The 21,653-nt window shown below is 35.3% G+C and overlaps 1 protein-coding gene across 4 annotated transcripts in view; it reads right to left on the bottom strand.

Moving 5' to 3' along the window:
- Nucleotides 1-21,653, bottom strand: part of LOC145669707 (uncharacterized) — a 925,722-nt gene that overhangs the window by 779,874 nt on the left and 124,195 nt on the right. For 3 of the 4 annotated variants that reach the window (XM_081738014.1, XM_081738011.1, XM_081738010.1), the window contains exon 5: nt 9,918-10,038. The exons of the other annotated variant lie outside the window; for it this stretch is intronic. The gene's annotated coding sequence lies outside the window, so the exon portion shown is untranslated. The remainder of the gene's footprint in view (nt 1-9,917; nt 10,039-21,653) is intronic. 4 annotated transcript variants of the gene reach the window in all.

The raw sequence follows: 21,653 nt of genomic DNA, 5'->3' as shown, positions 1-21,653 counted from the left end.
AAGGAGAAGGCAGACTTTGGTAAGTGCACTTCGGGGCCATTTTTTGCAAGTTGTTAGTGCACGTTTCAGGAATTAATATTGCAAACTGGGAGAGCGCAATGGCCAAAAATAACGGAGAAAAACCGTCTTAAAATTTTCTACTCGCTGCATATATTGTACGAAACACACATTTGACAAGTATTGGCGTGGCAAAGTGAGGAAAAACTTTGACTCATGCGTAAAGGGTTCCGGATTCAATTCCTGTTCGAGTCATATATCTTTTTTTTTTTTTTGCTTCAACCAATAAAGTATCAATTTGTAAGTATAAGTAAAATATTAGTTCACTATATGTTTATAATGAGTAAAACAATAGAAATTTTCAAATCACTTGTAAAATATTTCGATGTTCCATTTTAACTACAGTAGAAACAAAATTTAATCTATTCCGTAAATGTTATTTTTACCGCAGTCCTTGTGTAAACAAATGTTCTTGACGCTTCGTATCTACATCTGTCGACAGTGTGCGAAATACAAAGGGAATGAGGAGGAAATCTCCTTTGGTTACAGCAACATCCAGTATTAGCAAAGGAGATTTCCCCTTCAACTCTTTTGCAATTCGTACATTGTTAACAGATATAGACACGAAGCGCCAAGAACATTTATTACACAACGACTGTCGTAACCATTGGCGTATTTATTGGGGGCGCTTCCGCGCTTAAGCCACCCGAAATGTTATTTACTATATTAAAGTAAATGAAATATCTTCGAGAATTTTCACATTTCCAGGAATAAAGTTGGCAAATCCCCCCCGAAATAAAATCGCATATACAGCACTGGTCGTAACTATAATATAACTTGTGATATCAGTATATTTACGGAATATATTATATTCCTCTCCAGTGAACATGGAACATTGAAAGATTTTACAAGTGATTTGAAAATTTTTATTGTTTTATTCATTATAAACATATAAGGAATTAATATTTTATTTATATTTACATATGCCTACTTTATTGGTTGAAGAAAAAAAGATGTGTGACTCGAACAGGAATCGAAGCCGGGACACTTTAAACATAAGTTACAGATTTTACTCACTCTGCCATCCCGTCAATTGGTAGATTCGTACGTCGTACGATATATGCGGCGAGTAGAAAACATTAAGACGGTATCTCTCCGTTATTTTTGGCCATTGCACTCTCCCAGTTCGTAATATTAACTGTTTAAATTGCACTACCAAATTTCAAAAATGACCCGAAGTTCACTTACCAAAGTCTCCCTTGTCCTTGTCAGTATTACAGGAGGAGGCACTGTCAGGACTTGTCCGGAAGAAACAGTTTGTGAAAGATAACGTATTAAGTATGAAGCGTTTGATATCAATCCATCAAACGCTACTGAAGGGGGAGTTCTAACTTAATTTCCTACACATACCTCAAAATAGATTATTTCGACTAAAACTATCACTTTAAAAACTTCATTTGAGAGAATGACTATAAGAAACAATAAGGTCACTGTAAAATACATTACAAAAAACACACACTCAAGACTCTATCTACCTTCAAAATGACATTTCCAAAAGTTCAGTCACAACTAAATAGGTTTTTTCAGGCCTGAAAAATTTAACCTTTCTGAATTTCATGCAAATACTTAATCTTTCTTCCGAAACAAACTCTTTCAAGTTACCTCCGATTGGGATTTCACCTTGAAGTGAAAACTTCCTTCGTGATTATAAGGTTCACGTACGCCTTTTCGACGCAAAAGATCCAGTTCAGATTCCCGGTGAGAGCGCATGTGTTTCGGAACCCACATTAAGTTGTAAATTTACGTCTCATATAGCCTCAGTGCTCAAATAGACGACAAACTCAAGCTCAGCCATCAAACCGAAAACTTATTTACGTCGCCTTTTCACACTCAGCAGAGAGTATTAATAGCTTTTTTTAAATACTGCATTTACAATCAAACAAATTAACTTGGAGTGCTGTCTTTAAAAATATTTAATTTTAATTTCACATATATATTAGACAACTTCGCGTAAAATTATACCTGTAGATCTTCATGTTGACGAACACTTTTTTAAATCGTCAATTGATATATATATTTTATATTATATTAATTATTTCAACCACATTTACGTATAACTTGCAGTGCATAAGTAGAGTAAACAAAAACAAAAAAAAATCCTATTATGGTCACTTTTATGCAACAAAAGATTAAATGATGATTTTAAAATATTCTGCATTGAATTAGAAAAATTTTTGATACTTTCATACTTGTTTGTGTAGTAATGTAACGATTATCACCGCATTGTGTACAAAAGGAATTAACAAATGTAGTTACTTTTTCTAGAATATTTAAATTAATTTGTATTGAAAAATTATACAACAAATATAGTTAGCACTACATGATGCATAATAAATAGGAAAGTAATGTTTTAATAAAGTTGTGGGTATATTGGCTAAACTTTTATTAAAGTTTCATTTTCAGGTTGTTACAATCAAGTTCCTTGTTTTTATTCAAATCTTGCTAATTGTAATATTTGATAAATATAAAAGTTTGAATTATACTTTATGCACATATTCAAAATTGAATAGCATTAAATTAGTAATATTGAGATTTTTTTTTTTGGTTTAAAAGAGATTGTTGAGATGAGTTTAACGTCTCGTTTAGCAGCGAGACCATATAAGACGTAGACCTACTGATTAACTTGAAATCCGGACCTCATAAACTCCCGAAGGGAATCGAACCCTGCCTCCTACGCTGGATTAAAAGAGAGTTGTTTAACAAAATATCACTAACAAAATGTAAGCATAATAATAAATAAAAAAAAACTAGTATACCGGATTTGAACTGCTGATCATCACCAAACTTGAACATTTAGTGAGTGTCTACTAACTGGCTGCTCTACGATTGCTAGCTTATTAAATGCACCTTGATAACACATATAAACAAATTATACGAAAAGGGGTGGTTGCTTCATTTTTTTAGTTTAGTTAAATGGTTTTTAGAACATTAGTAGCACTGTCGTCTTGTCAATGTTTTGTTAAAATTTGCATCCTAAAGGGAATTGAATTTTAAAATTTAACTTATAAATAAAGTATCTCAAAAGTCACTCATGTTAGATACATGAAGTTTACATAAAAACGCCTCACTAAAATAAATGGTTCAGTGTAATCGAGTTTTCGAATATTCAGCATCTACTGGAAAAGGTATAAAGGTAATTTATATATACTTTCTCAACATATAAATATGAATCGAAGTTTTCTGTCTCCTCATCACAGGTAAACGCTGAAGTATGTAAAACGAATTTTTGAAAATCGCTTGGCTAGAGTTGAGTTGATTTTGAGTTTAATGTCCCTTGATAAGCCTCAACAGTGAGGCTATATGAGACGCGACCTACTGATTAATGTGGAATCCGAATCACATGAGCTCCCTCCGGGAATCGAACCCAGGTCTCCCACGCCAAATATTTTCGCTAGAGTCGTGATTTCACCACCTCACTGTCGCCAAAATATATATTCTAAAGCGAAGGAGATTCAAAATACATGACAATAATATTGTTTCCTGCGAGTCCGTCAGTAGGGACTTCAATCTTCGTCAATGAAGTAAGTGAAGACTTATCCCAGCGTTTACGATAGCTTGGCTTCTAAAACGAGAAGGGGCAATTTGTAAAAATAAAGTTGATGTTGATTGCCTCATCACCACGTACTAATGATTTCAGGTGGTAGCACAAGGCCACATTTTCTCCTGAGACCAATGAAATTCTTACCACTCCTGTCCAAACTTCCGAAGAAACCAGTATTTTTGCAGTGCTACTTTACCCCTGTGTATTGAAATTATCCCTCGGGAGAAATAGTTTGTTGAATCGTTTGAAATAAAAGTTCGAAGATAGTCGAATCAGTTTTCTTTTTTATCATATTGCTTCCATTAGAATCGGTATCCTAAGAGAGAAATCGGCTCCAAATTTTTGATAAAAATATAATATCTTCCGAAACTCTTAAAATAGGCAGATTAAGTTTTGTTCATAAACTCCTTTCGAAAAGTAAGATGACACTTGTAATAATAAAGGGGTATGACAGATATGGGAAATTCTTGGCCATCATCTGTATAGCCATGGTTTAACACCTTCGTGATAAAATCGAAAGTATTGTTTTATTAAAATTAATGATATGTTGATTAAGTTTTATTAAAGTTTCATATTCGCGTTATGAATGAAGCTGCTAATTTTTATAAAACTGTTGATAATTTTAACACGTTGAATTGCTTGCCCATATTTAAATTACTAACATATAAAAATTAATATCAAATACCTTTTATTAATAGAAGAGAGCTGTATAACGAAATCTCGCGAACAAAATTTTAAAAATACTGTAGGCACGGAGCTGGAACTAATGATCATCGAAAAAAATGGGGGCACTAAATTATGCTTTAAAAATCACCCTACTACTTGTTGAACAACACTATAACGAATAGACAGAACCGGCGTTTCTTAAAAAAAAAAAAAAACAAACGTAGGGTATGTGATTTGTACTGATGATTATGGGAAAATAAAGCATAAAGAGCAAGCTCTATTTAACTACTCTACAAAGGTAAGTTAAAAACGGACTACTTGCAGACGCATATAAGAAAACCACTAACACAAAATGAATGATCGTTTCGCATATTTTGTAGCTTATTTGCATTTGTTCGTCTGCTTACGTGTAAAATGTCTGATATCATTATCAGAGCTATTCCATGTGCATAGTAATTATCATTATGACAGATATACTTTGCATTTTTTACAATTTCTGAACATGAATCTTTTAACCTTATGCTCTCTGAAAGGAGATTCAAGTAGAGATCTTAAAGATAAAACATGTCTTAAATATTAAAAGTGAACTTGACTCCCTCGTGCACTGAATGTGCCAGTTTTCAGTTAAAGATCAATTCACACATAGTGTATCATGCCCATGTCATTCCCCTGTTATCATCCGAATGTGTCACTGACGTGACCATTTACACATATCATGCCGTTCTGTGGCGTGCCACTATTACTTTCTACAGCCTTTCCCTTGGTTCGGATCAACTTCGTGTCCCTTCGTGTGCTACGAAGAAAGTCGAAGGGTCGCGCCGACACAGTTTCTCTTCGAGCTATCGAGTCACACAGATTGAATTATATAATTGTATTTTATTTATTTATTTACTAAACAAATTTCCAATACAGCAAAAATACCATTATTTTTTTAAATGTTTATTATTTTCATGAAGCAGAGAGAATTTTCTACTTGGCTTTCGAACTATCCCTACTAATTTTTAATCGACATCTAATAGTTTAGTTCATTATTTTTGTCTATTTTCTACATATTACTTGCAGAAACTATGGGCAGTAAATGTTTTATTTAATTACTGTCATATATTAATTAAAATTCCACTATTTTTAACTTTCTCATTTCGGTTACCAAAATGATTATGAATGAAGCTTCCGATTTTTATAAAATTCTTGACAATTTTAACGTTTTTAAAAACATAATTCTAAATTATTTGGAAACATTCAAATAAACTAGAATGAAGAGGATAATACTAAAGAGCTATATTAGAACAAAACATTGTTCTTTAAGGAATTCACACAATCAAGCTTTTCTAAAAAGAAAAAAACGTTACTATAGGGTGTGGGATTCGAAGTGATGATTGTGGAAAAATCAACGATGTAAAAAAAAAGCTTTGACCGACTACTCTACGAAGGCACGGTAAGGACTGCACCTTGGCAGACGCGTATAACGAAACCACTAACAAAAAATGCCTGATCGCTTCGCACATTTTGTAGCTCATTTCTATTTAGTCCTTTGTTTAAAATGCTTAATAGCAATGATTATTTGAGCTGTGTCACATGTATAGTAACTAACCTTATGACAGATTTACGTTGTGTTTCTAACAAAGCATAAAATGTTCTCCCTCTTTGTAAATTTCGGTTCGCGTTTGCTACGTTTACGAAAATGAAACTTACAATTTCTCGACGAAAATTTCGGAGATTTCTTTCTTAATCATAACTTGCTTATTTCTTAATTTTTAATTGAAATAGATTTTGGAAATATGTGTTTCGTTCTTCTGCTTATTTCCAAAAAGAAATGTGACATTTTCTATCACAAGAAATAGAGTTATTTTTATTTATGTAATTTCTAAACACATGCGACTATAATTTTGGATATAAGAGTACGTTTTATGTAATTTGCCCCTGTGTTCAGTTTTTGCATGGTTCTTTTCGTATATTATTATTTCTACTGAAGATATATTTTTCCCGTCTGTCTAGGTGTTGTTGATGTCAAGAACTGGCAGCACCTTCATTTCTGCCTCTAGTCAGCGCATTCTCATTAAAAATAGTATGTCATGCAGTGTTTCCTTCAGACAAAATGTTCCGTTGGACACACACAGTATTCGGAGGGGCATTGCTGGTACTATTCGATTTAATATTATAATATAGGCATGTTTTTTTGGTCTCTTCCCGAGGGAAACTGTCAGAGCTCCTGGGGGCAGTGCTCCCCCGCGAAAAATACATCTAGAAGAAACACTGACTTCATGCATGTTTGCAACAAGTGTTGTTTTCCTTAATTATACTCAATTAATTTTTATATTTGGCTGCTGTTTACTTTGCTGCGGTGCTAGTTTATTTCTCTTGTCTATGGGAAGAAGGGAAAGAGTGTATATAAAACGTAAATTCAGTGGGAACAGATTTACATTGCATTTGGTATATAAAACAGTGCCCAGAGGAGCTTTGAAAACAAAGTTTGATTTCGGACGTGCAAGTGCTTCCATGAGTAAAGTTGCAGGGTCTCTCGATAGTTGTTCTGGCATTTCTGATTGTTCTAAAATGAAAGTAATTTTCGGCTAATTGACTTAACATCGTTGTCTGCAGCAATTCGAAATGCACGTTCCAGTGTTTCTTGTGCTACGCCTGGTCAGATGACTTTAGTGGAGTATAAGAATAAGCGTTGTAGTGTTACATTTCCATTAGAAATACATTGCCAAGTTTGTGGAGCAAAGACTGATTTTTAAGTTTCAAACAAGACAATATAAAGTCTTGAGTCTAATATTATATTAGTTTAATGGAATGCGTTGCTTAGTTAAAGGACGATAAATTGCTCAAATGTTTTGTAGTTTGATGAGTATATCTCCACCTGCAAAGAAATTTGACAAAATAAACAAATCTCTTCTTTCAGCTCTTGAGCATGTACTGGAAGAATATACGAAAGTAGCTCGCTCTAAAGCTGTAAAAGCAAATCAACTAAATGAATATGTGGAATATAGGACTGATATTTGTGCAAGAGTAGATGGGACGTGGATGAAAAGTGGCCATACTTCATTATATGGAATAACATCAGTTATCAGAATTGATACAGGCAAGGTGTTAGATATGCAGTGCATGTCGAAATATTCCCATACATGTTCCACAACATCAAAATTGCAACCGAAAGCATAAACGATCAACCGAAAGCAAACCAAACTATGTATGTGCTGTGTCCAAATGGGAGAAAGTTCGTTGTGTGGTTACAACAGAAACCAAAGTTACAGGCGAGCATTACGAGCAAAACACTTTTTACCAGAAACAGTAATGAATCATATTAACCCAACCTTTCGAGCATTTGCTTCCCTAGGGGCCACGGTGGATCAGTGGTAGAGCGTTTACCTCTGGCGCTTGGGGTCCCGGGTTTGATCCCAGCCCCCGCCCAGTGAACTTTGTGGTGGGCAAACACCGTGTGTGGGGGTTTTCTTGGGGTTCTCCCGTTTCCTCCTACGTTCTTCATTCCACTATTTCATTCATTACTCATCATCACCATCTCCTTTAACCTAACCGGCATAACCATGGGACGTAAAACTCACAGATTGCGTTTCATTTTTTTCATTTGCTGCCCCACAGCTCATCAAGAAAATACTGTCTTCGCGGCAAGACTCAAAATCCGAATGAAAGTTTCAATAGCATGATTTGCAACGCTGTCCAAAAAAGGCATTTGCTAGTGCAAGATTGGTACATATAGCTGTGTATGGTGGATTGTAATGTTTTAATATTGGTTCTTGGAACAGGTGTGAATTTCTGAAGAAGTTAGGAATAACATCAGGTCAGTAGAAGTTAGGAATAACATCAGACAAACGACTCAAGAAAAAGGAAAAGAGCAGAGAAGAAAAATATCGTAACGGTGTATTCTAAGTGCTTCAAGTAACCAGTAATTCATTTAAACTCTGCTACCCTTTACATACGTTTTTCTCAGAAGCACATATTTTCTACGTATATGTACACTCATGTTCAAAATGATTGTGGCATATCTAAAACTGTCTTCTTATGAGGATATAATTTAATAATGTTTTTGCAGGGTACTTTTAATACTGATACTATTTGTACAATTGGGAAATGTATATTTGTGGTAAATGTCATAGGAATAGAATTATAAATACAAAAATTAGAATGAGTAAAACAAAATGTTGATAATGGAAATTGGTGCGAAATGTCGCGAAATTAGTGCGAAAGTTTTATTTTCTTTTTATCGTTATTTACTGCTCTTCTGACATGCAATTTTGCACATACCTGTCTTTGCCGATTATACACATAGTAGCACTGTAAGAAATACCGTCGAATTCGTTATGAAATTATTTGTCTTTATTATTATTGTGCAACTCTAAAGTATAATGTCTAATTATATTCTTGGAATTATGTTTTTTGAAGTTATGTATTGTAACATTAATACATATGTATTACTTAATGACATGCATATTAGATTCCTTACGGGCATTAACATTAAAGAAAATGTGAGTTGAATCAAACTTGCATCTTGGATGTCATTTAGTGAGGGCAGATGGGGTCAATTGCCCCCCCAAGAGGTTGAGGAATACATATACTTCAATCGATTGTCTACTAATGTACTAGTACAAAACACGAAAGTCTTATGTCGATGATGCTTTTGGCCCCCTAAAACGAAGCCTGAAATGACGGTGCTGACTTTCATAAATATAAAATACAAGTAATTATGAATTGATCAACTGTGAGGGAAACGGAAAGAAAAAATATAATTAAATTTCATATTTATCAAGTGTATTTTAAACAAAACAATAGTATTAGGAGCATCTTCCTATATTTTGATATAATATTTCTTAACTACGCTGTTTAAACTTGTATTTATCTATTCAAATATCTACGGCAGAACTTCAATCCCGTCGCCTTTGGTTTCTAATTTTAGGGCTCTAGAAGGTTATTTTAATTAATTGATCAACAATTGAAATTAATTATTTAGAAATTGCGTATATTAGTAATCTGTTGGCAGATAAATTACGCGCTTTCTAATGTTCAATATTGTCTTTAATTGCCGAAGGGTGTAAGATGTTTGATTTCTCGTACGACATCCCTCAAGGAGTAGAAAGAGAGGAAAATGTTTTCAAAACTGAATGAAATGAGATAGTGCAATGTGAGAAAATATTTTATATAGTATACTCGAAGAAATTAGTGCGATTTTGCTTCTTCTTATGAATGCTATAAGTAAATATTATATCAAATTCTGCATTGTAATAAACAGTTATGTCATTGACCCTTTTAATAATTGAAGACTACACGTTGAAAATTACATATAATTATCATATTTTGAGAAAACTGATAATATCTATACGACATTTTATTTGTGAAAACTGTTATAAAAAAATAGATACACTAACTTTGATGTCGGTTATTTTCGAGTCTTAATTTATGTTAATGTTTTACTACAAAGATATAACATGCTGAATGATATTTGGAAATGACATATGTGAATGATGACGAAATATTAATTGAACAGTTATGCTTCAGTTCTAACAGAAAGTGGTGCAATAGTTAATCCGTATGTGAACGACACATCAAAATGTATATAAATTGAATTGAGTTATTCTAGTTGTAAAATAATACTTATTTAATTAAGTAATGAAAAATTCTCATTAACACATTACTTTACCTCAAAAATTTGTTCCGTATTCAAGTATTTTTTCACCAATATATATTATTCTCGTCGGTATATAAATTGCGTATTAAATAATTGAAGTGTAAAGCTGTGTAAATGTTTAATTCGCGTAAGGCTGAAACAATAGAAGGGCAAAACATTATTTTGATACAAACATTGTAAATATCAAGAAGAGTTACATATTCACCAGTTGGTACAATACATGGTTTACACACTTGGCAACTGTATGTTTTCTGAAACTGACAATGTTAATGTCTACTTATCACAATATGAGAAGAACAATATGTATTTGGAATTCAAGTATACAATAACTTTGTTCTATTGACTTTTTCAAGTATGTACACAATTTAATTATATATAAAAGCAATTATTATCTAGAAAAGCAAGCCAATATAGGAACAAGAAATGCATGAAATAAAAGGGACAACGTTCTTAATGATTATATATAATTTTACATGCTCTGACGTGAGATAAACGGAAATTACTGAAGCTAATGTATGACCCAAATCGAATTTTTGGAATAAAACAAATGAAAAACTTTGGTTTTCAAGAAGAAATGGTTCATATATGTTAACCTAATCTAACAAGATATGTATATAGGGATTTTTTTTATCCCTTTTACGCGGGGCAATCCCACCAGTTTTGTTACGAAAACTAGGTGTATGTAGTGTAGACGTGTGGCTCCGCTGTTACGGTGTGCAAATCCACCAAACTAGTTATGACGTACTATGTGTGATCTTATCAAACAGTATGGGACCATTACTTGGAATGCCACACTCTTCCACTTAGAAATGATTTCGATTGAAGAATTCCTTTCTATGTTTGTATAGCTCTTTTGCACGAGAAATGCTTGTACGGCAACTCCTTCTCCGTCTCTTCCTTGCAGCTGACGGGTTTGAATAAGTCTATTACACTGACCGTGATAAATTAAGCAACAAATGGATACTCAGGAGTATAAGGATAGTAAACGCATACTGGTGAACAAACTGTTACTGAAATTAAAGGAGCACCTATTTTACGCCGTACACCAAGGAAAATTACTAAACGAAAGTACGCTCGTGGAGAAAAAATGATATTGGACATAGGTGGCACTCAAATTGAAAAACACTGAAGACACAAAAAGATAGTTTACTGACACCAATAAGGGATATACTCGCCGTGCATACTAATAGAGGATTCAAAACATTGGCCTATGCTGGCAATTTGTGTTTCTACCAGATTATTCGGTATCTGGGTCTATTATTGACAAGGAGCCCATTGAAGATCTTGGAAAGTTTGTGGAGAGGTATAAGGCTTGCAATGCGTTGCCCTAGATCATCTCACATATGCTCGATCGGGTTAAGGTCCGGGGAACTAGACGGCCATTCCATTCGTATTACTCGAAGTAATGATCAACCCATTGTTCTCTATGTGTACGAGCATTATCCTCCTTTGCAATAAATTCCTGAACAATGGCAAGTGCGAGGGGTACAACGTGACAGTCCAGAACATTATCCCTATAGTGCTGAACTGACATTGTGTCACCCAAGAGAACACAGATCAGCACGTCCTCCAAGCGAGATGCCACCCCAGAAAAGCAAATTTGAACCATCATAAATTTCCCTTTCAAGAATACTGGATGCATGGTAACGGGTTCCGTTTTCTCGCCAGACCAATCTCCCTCAAGAATCACTGTCTAGAGAAAATCTACTCTTCCTTAAAGAGAACTGAATGCCATTGCTCCTGGGTCTAATTCACATGAGCTCTTTTTCAAATTTAATCGCTGCCTCTTGTGACACCGGCTAAAGATTACAGAAACCACTGGTCTTCTGGCATACGACCCAACATCATGAAGTTGTCAGTGTATTGTACTTGTTGAAAGAGGCCGTCATGTGGCAACAACAGCCTCCATATTGTAATGAGTTACTTTTATTTAGGATTCGGGAAAAAATGATGGAAACTTTTGTCAGCTGTTAAGCACTAGTTACTAGTGGCGCCATTAGTGGTGACCGGTAGAATTATTTTGTACTTATAGCGCTTTACAGGCGATAGCGTCTTAATCATTCTGAAAGCCAAACTGGGAAAAAGTTTACTGGAACCTATGGGAATAGTTCACCTAATAAGTCAATTTTTCAAGTTACATATCGAATGTAGGTCACTATAATTTCGATTGATAGCAATGGTTTAGTCAGGGATATTAAAATATTAACGAAAGTTGGAAAAGATAAGTGTATTTTTCAAATAGTTTTTTTTTTTAAAGTGAAGTGATTTAAATTTTCCCAGATATATTGTTAAAGTAGTGTAAAAAGTCTAATTGATAATGGCATATATTGGGAAAACTGAGTTGTTAATGTGTTATCAATATATTGGTGAGATATATTATATATTGTTGTATCCAGCTATATTTGATGTCTATGGTTCGGAATCTTCAAACTGGTGAGTTACAATTAATTATTTATTTTGGTTATTCGACCAATTGCTTATGATTAATCAATGTAGTCTAAAGTCCTTATGGCAGTATGTAAGGTCCAAAACCGATATTCAGTTGGTTGATTGTTTCTTGTTCATGATTTCATGCAGTTGAGATTTTTCATAAATCGTTATTTCATTATAATCATTGAGTTTCACTTTTGTATCCTGGAATATACCTATATTTTACGGATAGATGAATGCGAAGATAAGAGCTATCATATTTGCTTATTGTAGAAAATTATTGGGTTCGATTCCACTACTAAGGTAATATCGTATTTTTTATGCGTTACCTTCAAAACCTGCCTTTATTATATTAAATAAAATGGACGGAGAATTTTATACCCCCTCTCCCAGTGACGATACCGTTGACTAACTAGTTTATGTAGTAAGTACGTTACATAAACTTTCAGAATGATTATATTTCTATATTGCTTGTGAGATTTAATTTTAATTTTCTGCAGCTAGAAGCAGGTTGGGTTGGTTTCAGAGGTTTCCATTAAAAGCCGATATATTTCATAGTATGGTGTTTGCATTTAGTGATAATAAGGCAAGAAAAATAGGAAGGGACTATTTCTCTATTCGGTTGTAGTTTTTGTGATGCAGCAGTGTATTTATGTGATTGATATCATTTATCATTATTTAGTATATATTTTTCAGGAACGTAAAGATAAGTATAGACTGTGGGACTATATACATATATTTAGTTATCATGGCTAATTGGCAATTACATTTAAACCATTTTGATAATGGTGACGAGGGATTATTTATAAACAGGTATAATGAATCATTGGACTTGTTATTTTTGCAAGAAAACACCTTAGGGGTAGAAAATGAAGTTAGACGAATGCCTGCTTCGAGTGGCAGTCCTTTCGTTGTTACAAATACAACTCAGCGTGCAATGACCTTGGGAGCAGGTGGTTTAGATAATCCCTGTAATGTAGGTCAGGAAGGCGACCAAAGCAGGTGCATTTTAGAAGGGGAAATAGCTGATAGCCAGCCGAATGTAGCTTGTGTTAATGAAAGAGAAAAAGATAAGGAATTTAACAATAGTAATAAACATAACCAATTTCTTCCTGTTTGTACTTCTGTTTCAAAATTAACTGTAGATGCCGCCAAAGGTAATTTCCAAGAGCATGTAAATAGAATTCCAGTATGTAATGGGAGCAATCACCATAGGGTAAATGTGCTAGTCCTCGACCACCTAGCTCATTTTCTTATGGTTCTTAATCGTTTTTCACTCAATGGAACAACTTAGGAGGATGCAAGTTGCTCACATGTGTTCTTAAAACTATATTTTATCTATACTTGAACCAAAACTGAGATAACTTATACCATTTATGTAATATTAGTCGGAGAAACACCAGTAATCGATTTCTTTTAGTGTTCGACCATTTTTCGTTAATGTTCGACCGCCTACTGTTTAGTCATCGACCACTACTCGGTTAATGTGTTTTTAATTACAGTCTGAAGGCTAAAGCATAACTTTACCAAACTAATAGCATCTGTAGATGTTACATCATTAGTTTTTCAGGTATCACTTCGCAGTTTCGCACAATAGTCGCCGAGATTAAGTAATTTTGTGATAGTTTTGTCAAGAAAGGGACAACCAAATTCATTTAAGGTTCAGTGGAATGCAGCACCAAACAAGCTTCATCTTCTCTGGGTTAAAGGAGTATAAACCCCATCTTCTAAATTCGTTTTTAATTACTAATTGTGTTACTACGTTGTATATCACTCTTTTAATTAGTGGTGCAGAAATAACACGTGTAACATTTTACTCAGTTTCCATATAGAATTCTCGAAAACGATTTGAACACTGATACGTCGCAGGGTTGAAGAATATGTGTGCTATTTGGTGGAAGGCAGTAGAGTACTATAGCATGGCTGGAACAAATTTCGCTGACTTCTATTGCCAAGTGAGTCTTGTAGTCGTCGATGAGCAGAAGGACTGGTTTCTTAATAGAGGGATCATTCACCCATTTTAGGAACAGGGATGCGAACGAGACGAGTCGAGACAGGATTTTCCTGACAAAATTCGAGTCGAGACACGGCTCTTCCAATAGAGAAATATACATTTTTCGAGTCGAGACATCACTTTTACAGTACATTTTCGAGACGAGACAGCCACAAATCTTATCTCGTGCGCATCCCTATTTAGGAAGTCGTTTGCTATCCATTCGTAGTGTTTCACTTAGCATCCAGCCGCTATCTGACCTGACCTGCCTATGAAAATCTCTAAAGAAACTCCACTTATGACGTTCTTTGGAAGATCTCTTACATACAGGTATACGACCATTGGGGATACAATTTCTCCTGCTGTGGAAAAAGTGCAAAGCAGTGTTAATGTTTCTTTCTCGTTGCCCTTCACCTCGTACATATTTTTCCACGCTTTAGACCCCAACGCCTTTCCTAATTTGGGACACAATTGAAAGTTGGATTCATCAGCATTAATTCGCTCAGAATCATTTAGAATATCAGACTGTCCCGTTTCTTTCAAGTATTTCTCAAGGTCCTAAAACCACAAGCGAATGTTTCCCTCGATTACATCGTATCGCACCTTGTTCAATGTTTAGGGACAGGATTTGTGGGTGTCTCCTCAAGTAGGTGTAGTACCAGGTTTCACCAGCTCGATTGTCTTTGAACGGCGTTTTGCGTTTTTCTGAATCGACATTTTTTAACACTGTTCAGAAGATGGTATTTCTTCTGTAGAAAGCCCTTTTGCTCACATTAAGGAGCCAGTTTGCTAAACTTTCTTCTTCTTTCTGTATTACGTATGGTTCTGGATCTATTTTTCGCTTTTTGGGAATGTGACCATGAAATTTATCCATCAGCGTTACCCGAGGAATTCCATAGATTACTGATGCTTTCGTATGGAGCGCTTTTTTTTCTTTCTTTCTTTCTTTTGCGACAAGCATCCAGAGCTTTTTGTAGATCCTCGTTTGAATAAGTTGGCAGTTTAAGCTTAGGCTTACTCACTCATTATCTCTGAAAGAAACAAAAATTCTTAAGAACATGCAAGGAAAACAGATGTATTCCAGACGTAAGCTGATAGTAGCTATGCCGCTAACATTATTTGAATGCGTTCCACGACGAAGCGAGAATAGTGTAGTTCAGTATTAAACGAATTAGACCAAATATAATAAATTTATTATTCAAATTAAATGTCATACCTTAACAGTGCCGTTAATTTTCCATGAAAATGTTGGAAAACTACATGAATATTCAGTTACTTGAATTTGAATTTATTTTATGGCCTTCAGGCATCTACGGTTCTGACCGGGATAGGGTGGAGGAGAGGATGTTGGAAGTTAGACGGCCAGGGCCTATTTTGAAGATACCATCCCAGCATTTGCCTGGTGTGACTGAGGAAAAATCCGAAAGAACTCAGTCAAGATGGTCGACCGCTGAGATCGAACCGAGGACATTCCGAATGCTAAGCCAACGCTTTACTATTTTTTCAAAGTTCGTCTCACCCGAGACATTAAGCCTGAAAGCTCCTCGAGCCAATTGGAGGTAATCCAATCCTGACAGGGACACGAACACAGAAATATCGAGGACAATTATACCCTTGCTCTTGAGAGGGATTCGAACCCTCAGTGGATTGCCTCTTCACCATTACCACTGAGCCACGACCGTTCGGCGAATATTCGTGTATTAACGGTAAGACTCAGCAGATGATTATACAAATGTAAATTGATCACTGAATTAGTGTTTGAATCAAGAAATTCTGCGAGAAAATACAAACACAAAGCATGGTCGGACACTGAGAAAGAAACAGCTAATCTTTGACCAGTACAAATGTATTACGAAAAGTAGTGGTCGAACACTAGTAAATGTTTTCGTATTCCATTATAACGTCAGAATTGGTAACTAGGTACTCATTTCATGCAGATAAATCGAAAGTTAGTCGTTATTGATATTTCTACAATTTTTCAGTGCTCGACCACCCCGTGGTCGAACACTAGTTAACAAAGAATATTTCATAAGTCATTGTCCGACCACTACATTTTATTGATTTATTCTTCATACCTTACAATTATCACTAAAATTTAATTACTGAAATGTGCTCTACAGTTCCATGTAACAGAATAATATGTGCATTTCTTACCTGGTGAGATAAAACTATGGAAAAGCACGAGAAACAGGGCGCTGTCGTTGCCATTTGCAACAGATTAAAGTTGTCGAAAACTCAGTGCGTCTTCCGTAGGCATACATTTGATCGGCTATTACCGAATTCATGTGCAATCTATTTTGACAGTATCTTTGTGATTGGTTCCGAATAAGCTGCAATTCAATTATAACGGAAAAGCATGCTTTTTTTATCGGAAAATAAGCCTAATATATGGTTTAAAGTGAAAAGTGGTCGGCAACTAGGGGGTGGTCGAAGGCTGGCACAACCACCCTAGTTTGTTTATGTTTGGGATTGAAGTATATAAGATAACAAAATTAAATTTATTCCCTGTGGAATCAGTATTAATCGCTGCCTTAGGTAAAACTAGCGATTGTTTACGTGAGGAGTTGTTGAGTCTTTTTGCAATTACTCACGATTGGATAGAAATATGTAGACATTTATTTTGTAAATTTGTGTCCCCGTTGGCAAACAGGGGATTAATACATAGTTATGTGGATCTAGTGGCGGCGGTTGGACGTTAAAAGTGGAGGGGGGGCAAGACATAATCTGAATATTTGCATATAAATGTTAGTTTTCCTGTTGTTTCTAATATTTTGTTTGACAAAATGTTGTATAGCTAATAGGATACTACTTTTTCAGTTAAAATACCGTATATAGTATTTCATATTTTATTAAGTAAATTGACAAGAGCAACTCCAGTAGGTAGTAGCCCTTTGTACTCTTAAACAACAAAAGTGTAAGAAGAGATTTGATTCCTTGCTCATGAACATCTTAAAATTCTGTCTGGAAAAATGTGTGATCAGATTATTGAATAACAAATTTCCAAAACAAATAAATAGAAAGTATAATATTAATCATAGTAATAAAGAATGATGCTTGTTTTGCAAAAGTCATATTGAAACAGGGATTAATGAACAACTTAATTTTTAATTCCACACATGCTATTAAATGTATGTTATTACTCTTAGGAAATGAAAGACAGTAAATACTACAAGCATATGCTACGACATTTAAAGAAATATTTGCTTTTGCAACTTCCCGAAACATGCTCGTTGCCATTAGGTGCAGTTTTCACTTTCAGGGAGCACATCAAAACACAACAATACTTACACGGGATATACTTGAACCTGAACCCACAAAGTGGGGGTGATGTATATATTTCCTGAAAGCTTGGGTCAAGGTAAGATCAAAACCGGTTACCAAAATTTGTGAGCTCTCAAGCATTTCGCTTGAGGGCAGCACGTTACTCATTTTTATTAACACCTTTAAGCGTGTCTTAAATTCCGTTGCAACCCCGAAAAATCTGAAACGGTAAGACAGATATGAAAACAGAAAAACATGTCTTTCATCATTTCAAAAGTATAACGTATCAAAGTAAAATAAATTGTCCCAGGGTCCCCCGCATGGTCCCAGATGGAGTTCAACTCAAAATTTTTAAATGGAAAGGGGGATCAACTTGCACATCGTATGAAAGTTGGTGTTTAATAAAAGAAGATAAATCAAGTCGCGACTCTCTGCGATAAGCCTGTGCAAAATAGCGGTGGGTCAAAATATTATCACAATCTTCATTGCAAAGTCTGTGGCCACTCGTATGTATTTGAAACAGTGGAATAGGTGTAGAAATAAAAGACGGATATGTCATTATTTCACAAGTATAATGATTCAAAGTAAATATATATATATATATATATATATGTTCCAGGATCCCAGACGGGGTCAAACTAAAAATGTTGAAATAGGAAGGGGTTCAAATTGAGTATCGTATGAAAGCTTATGTTAAGTGACAGAAGAGGAAAGAAGTCTCGACTCTTGATGAAAAATCTATTGTCACTTCTATTAATCTGAAATGGTGAGACAGGTGTAGAAACAAAACAAAACAAAACAAAAACTAGAATGTATCAAAGGAAAAAGAAATATCCCAGTTTCAACTGTAGGCTCCCAAACGGGGTCCAACTCAAAAGTTTCAAGTGCCAAGGGGAGTAAATAAGCACATCATGTGAAAGCTCGTATTAAATGATACAAAATTGTGGACAAGTCTCGACTGTCGATAAGCATTGCAAAATGGCACGAGTCATTTCCTTTGATACATTCTAATTTTTGTTTTGTTTTGTTTTTGTACCTGTCTCACCGCTTCAGATTAATAGGAGTGGCAATAGACTTTTTCATCAAGAGTCGAGACTTGTTTTCTCTTCATTCACTTAATATAAGCTTTCATACGATACTCAACATGAACCCATTTACATTTCAACATTTTGAGTTGGACCTCGTCTGACACCCTGCGAGGGACCCTGGATTTTTTTTTTTACTTTGAATCATTATACTTTTGAATAATGACATATCCGTGTTTTTGTTTCTACACCTATTCCACCGTTTCAGATTCATTCGAGTGGCCATAGACTTTGCAATAAAGATTGTATTGATATTTTGACCCACCACTATTTTGCACAGGCTTATCGTAGAGAGTCGCGACTTTATTTATCTTCTTTCATTTAACACCAACTTTCATACGATATGCAAGTTGACCCACCTTTCCATTAAAAAATTTTGAATTGTACCCCATCTGGGACCTTGCGGGGGACCCTGGGACAATTTATTTTACTTTGATACGTTATACTTTTGAAATGATGAAAGACATGTTTTTCTGTTCTCATATTTGTCCCATTATTTCAGATTTTTCGGGGTTGCAACGGAAAAATCAGTAACGTGCTGCCCTCCAGCGGAATGCTTAAGGGCTCCCCAATTTTGGTAACTGGTTTTGATCTTACCTTGACCCAAGCTTTCAGGAAATATACACATCACCCCCACTTTGTGGGTTCAGGTTCAAGTAGAATCCGTGTTAGAATCACTCCATAATCCAGTTATACAATATAACACTAAAACCTCGTACACCCCTAACACACAACTTCACTCATATATTGCACTACAAAACAATGGAAAAGATAGAAGTTGTTTCTTATTACGGTTTTCCCCCTTACTTTAGAAAGAAGAAAAGACACTTCAGGAACTGTCACTTTTTGTGCAATTAAAAAATAACTTGTGAAAGACTTTTTTTCTTTCTTTCGCGAAATGCTCTCTGAATTAGTTTCAAAGCGGCTGACTAATATATCAAGCCCTTGTAAGAAGTGAAAGTATGCTGAAATTGTTGTGCTCCAATAGGTTAATTTTGGGGTTATAATCTGTGGCTAGCGATGCGCACGAGTCGAGTCGAGTCGAGATTTAAGCCTGTCTCGACTCGACTCGAGAAAATGTTGTCTCGACTCGAAAATATGTTTCTGTCTCGACTCGTGTCTCGACTCGACAGGCTCTGTCTCGACTCGACTCGAATTCGAGTCGAGACGTCTCGAAATTCGAGTCGAGACAAAATGTACGAGTTAAAATATACGCACATATCAGCCAGACCATTATGACTACCTACCTAATTGTCAGTATGTCGACTTTTGGCATGGATAAAAACGGCGACACGTCTTGGCATACACGCAATGATCCTTGATAGGTCGCTGGAGAGAGCTGACACCACATGTGCACACTCAGGTCACCTAATTCCCGTAAATTCCGAGAAGGTGAGCGATGCGTTCTGACGTCAAATTCAATCACATTCCACAAGGGACATCACTCAAATGTCCGGCTCCGATTTCAATGAAACTTTTTTTGCTGATAGAAGGCATGTGTGCATTACTTATGATGACAAATTTTTGCCATGATGCATGTTTTTCTTTTTTTCTTTTTTTTTTATAACTTTTAAGAGTTGTGATGTGGATATTAGAGATTACTACAGAAGTCCCTTACTACCCTTTGTAAACGGAGCGTTAATGAAGAAAAGTGAAGAACAGCCATGTGGATACATATACATAAAATTGAAATTTTCCAGGAGTGAAAGTTAAAGTTCAATATCTCATGAACAATCCATATTTCTTTTGTGTTGGGAACCAAAACCATAACTACTCTATGTAGTTCATTGTTTTATAATTTAGTGTTTACAAAAATCCTTTTAAAAAATACCTATTCACAGAAGTGAAAGGTACTTATCTGTACTAGTTCTTGGCATCCAAGCAGTCCATTTATTGTAATACTAGCTTAATATACCCATTCTTCGCATGGGGGCTGTATTTGGAAGTCAACACCTGTGGAAGTATCACCATTCATTTCAGCGACCGCGAAAACTATGGATTTGGCACTAGTATCAATCAATATGGGCTATTTATACATGTCTCGGTATTCCTCACCCGCTGACACCCGTCCCGCATACAGTGGTAGTTGAATTTGCAAGTCATCGCTGATGGAAGTGTCACCATTGATCTCAGCGACCGTGAAAACTATGGATTTGACACTAATGTCGATCAATTTGGATTACTTTTACTACATGTCTCGGTAAACGCCCCCCTGAGACCCCCCTGGTTCCAATTTTGACAAAAACGCTTCGCCTTAGACTGGGACCTGGACCAAGGTATCCGTGACCAAAATTTGGTAACTCTCGGTCAACTTGTCTGGTCCCCAGGTCGGTCCCAGTAAACGTCCCCCCGAGACCCCTCTGGTTCGAAATTTAAAAAAAAACGCTTCGTCTTGATCTGGGGCCTGGACCAAGGTACCCGTGACCAAATTTTGGGAACTCTCGGTCCACTCGTCTGGTCCCCAGGTCGCACACAAACAGACAGACAAACACACAAACAAACTCTTTATTTTATTTATATTAGATAAGATATACTATGTAAAATAGTCTCGTATCACAATATGTGATGTACAACAAATGTTACATTATATATTATCCGTAGCTCTTGACATGCTGCAACATATTAAAGCCTCAAAATAGTTGGGCAAGCGAATAATCTAGAAGTTACGTAACCCTATTGCGTTCATGGGAACAAAAACAATACCTTAATTATAACTATGCTAAATTACTATAGACTATCAACTGCTCATTCAGAGAATTTATGAAGTTCACCTTATCGCAATAGTTTTATACAAACTAGATTTAGACTACGGATAATCGTTTTATACAAACTAGATAATCAATTATTATTATTATTATTATATTTGCAGTACAACCAAATACAACGACATTAACTATTAGTTCTAATTAACTGAATTGAGATGAAAATTAAATCTTGATCTTTAACTATTAATTTTATGCGTTATGTACCTTTCTGAAG

Source organism: Thermobia domestica, chromosome 14, assembly GCF_964235325.1.
Source record: "Thermobia domestica chromosome 14, izTheDome1.hap1.1, whole genome shotgun sequence".
NCBI classification, from domain to species: Eukaryota; Metazoa; Arthropoda; class Insecta; order Zygentoma; family Lepismatidae; genus Thermobia; species Thermobia domestica.
The sequence above is the reverse complement of the archived record's forward strand: the minus strand, read 5'-3'. Positions and strand labels throughout refer to the sequence as shown.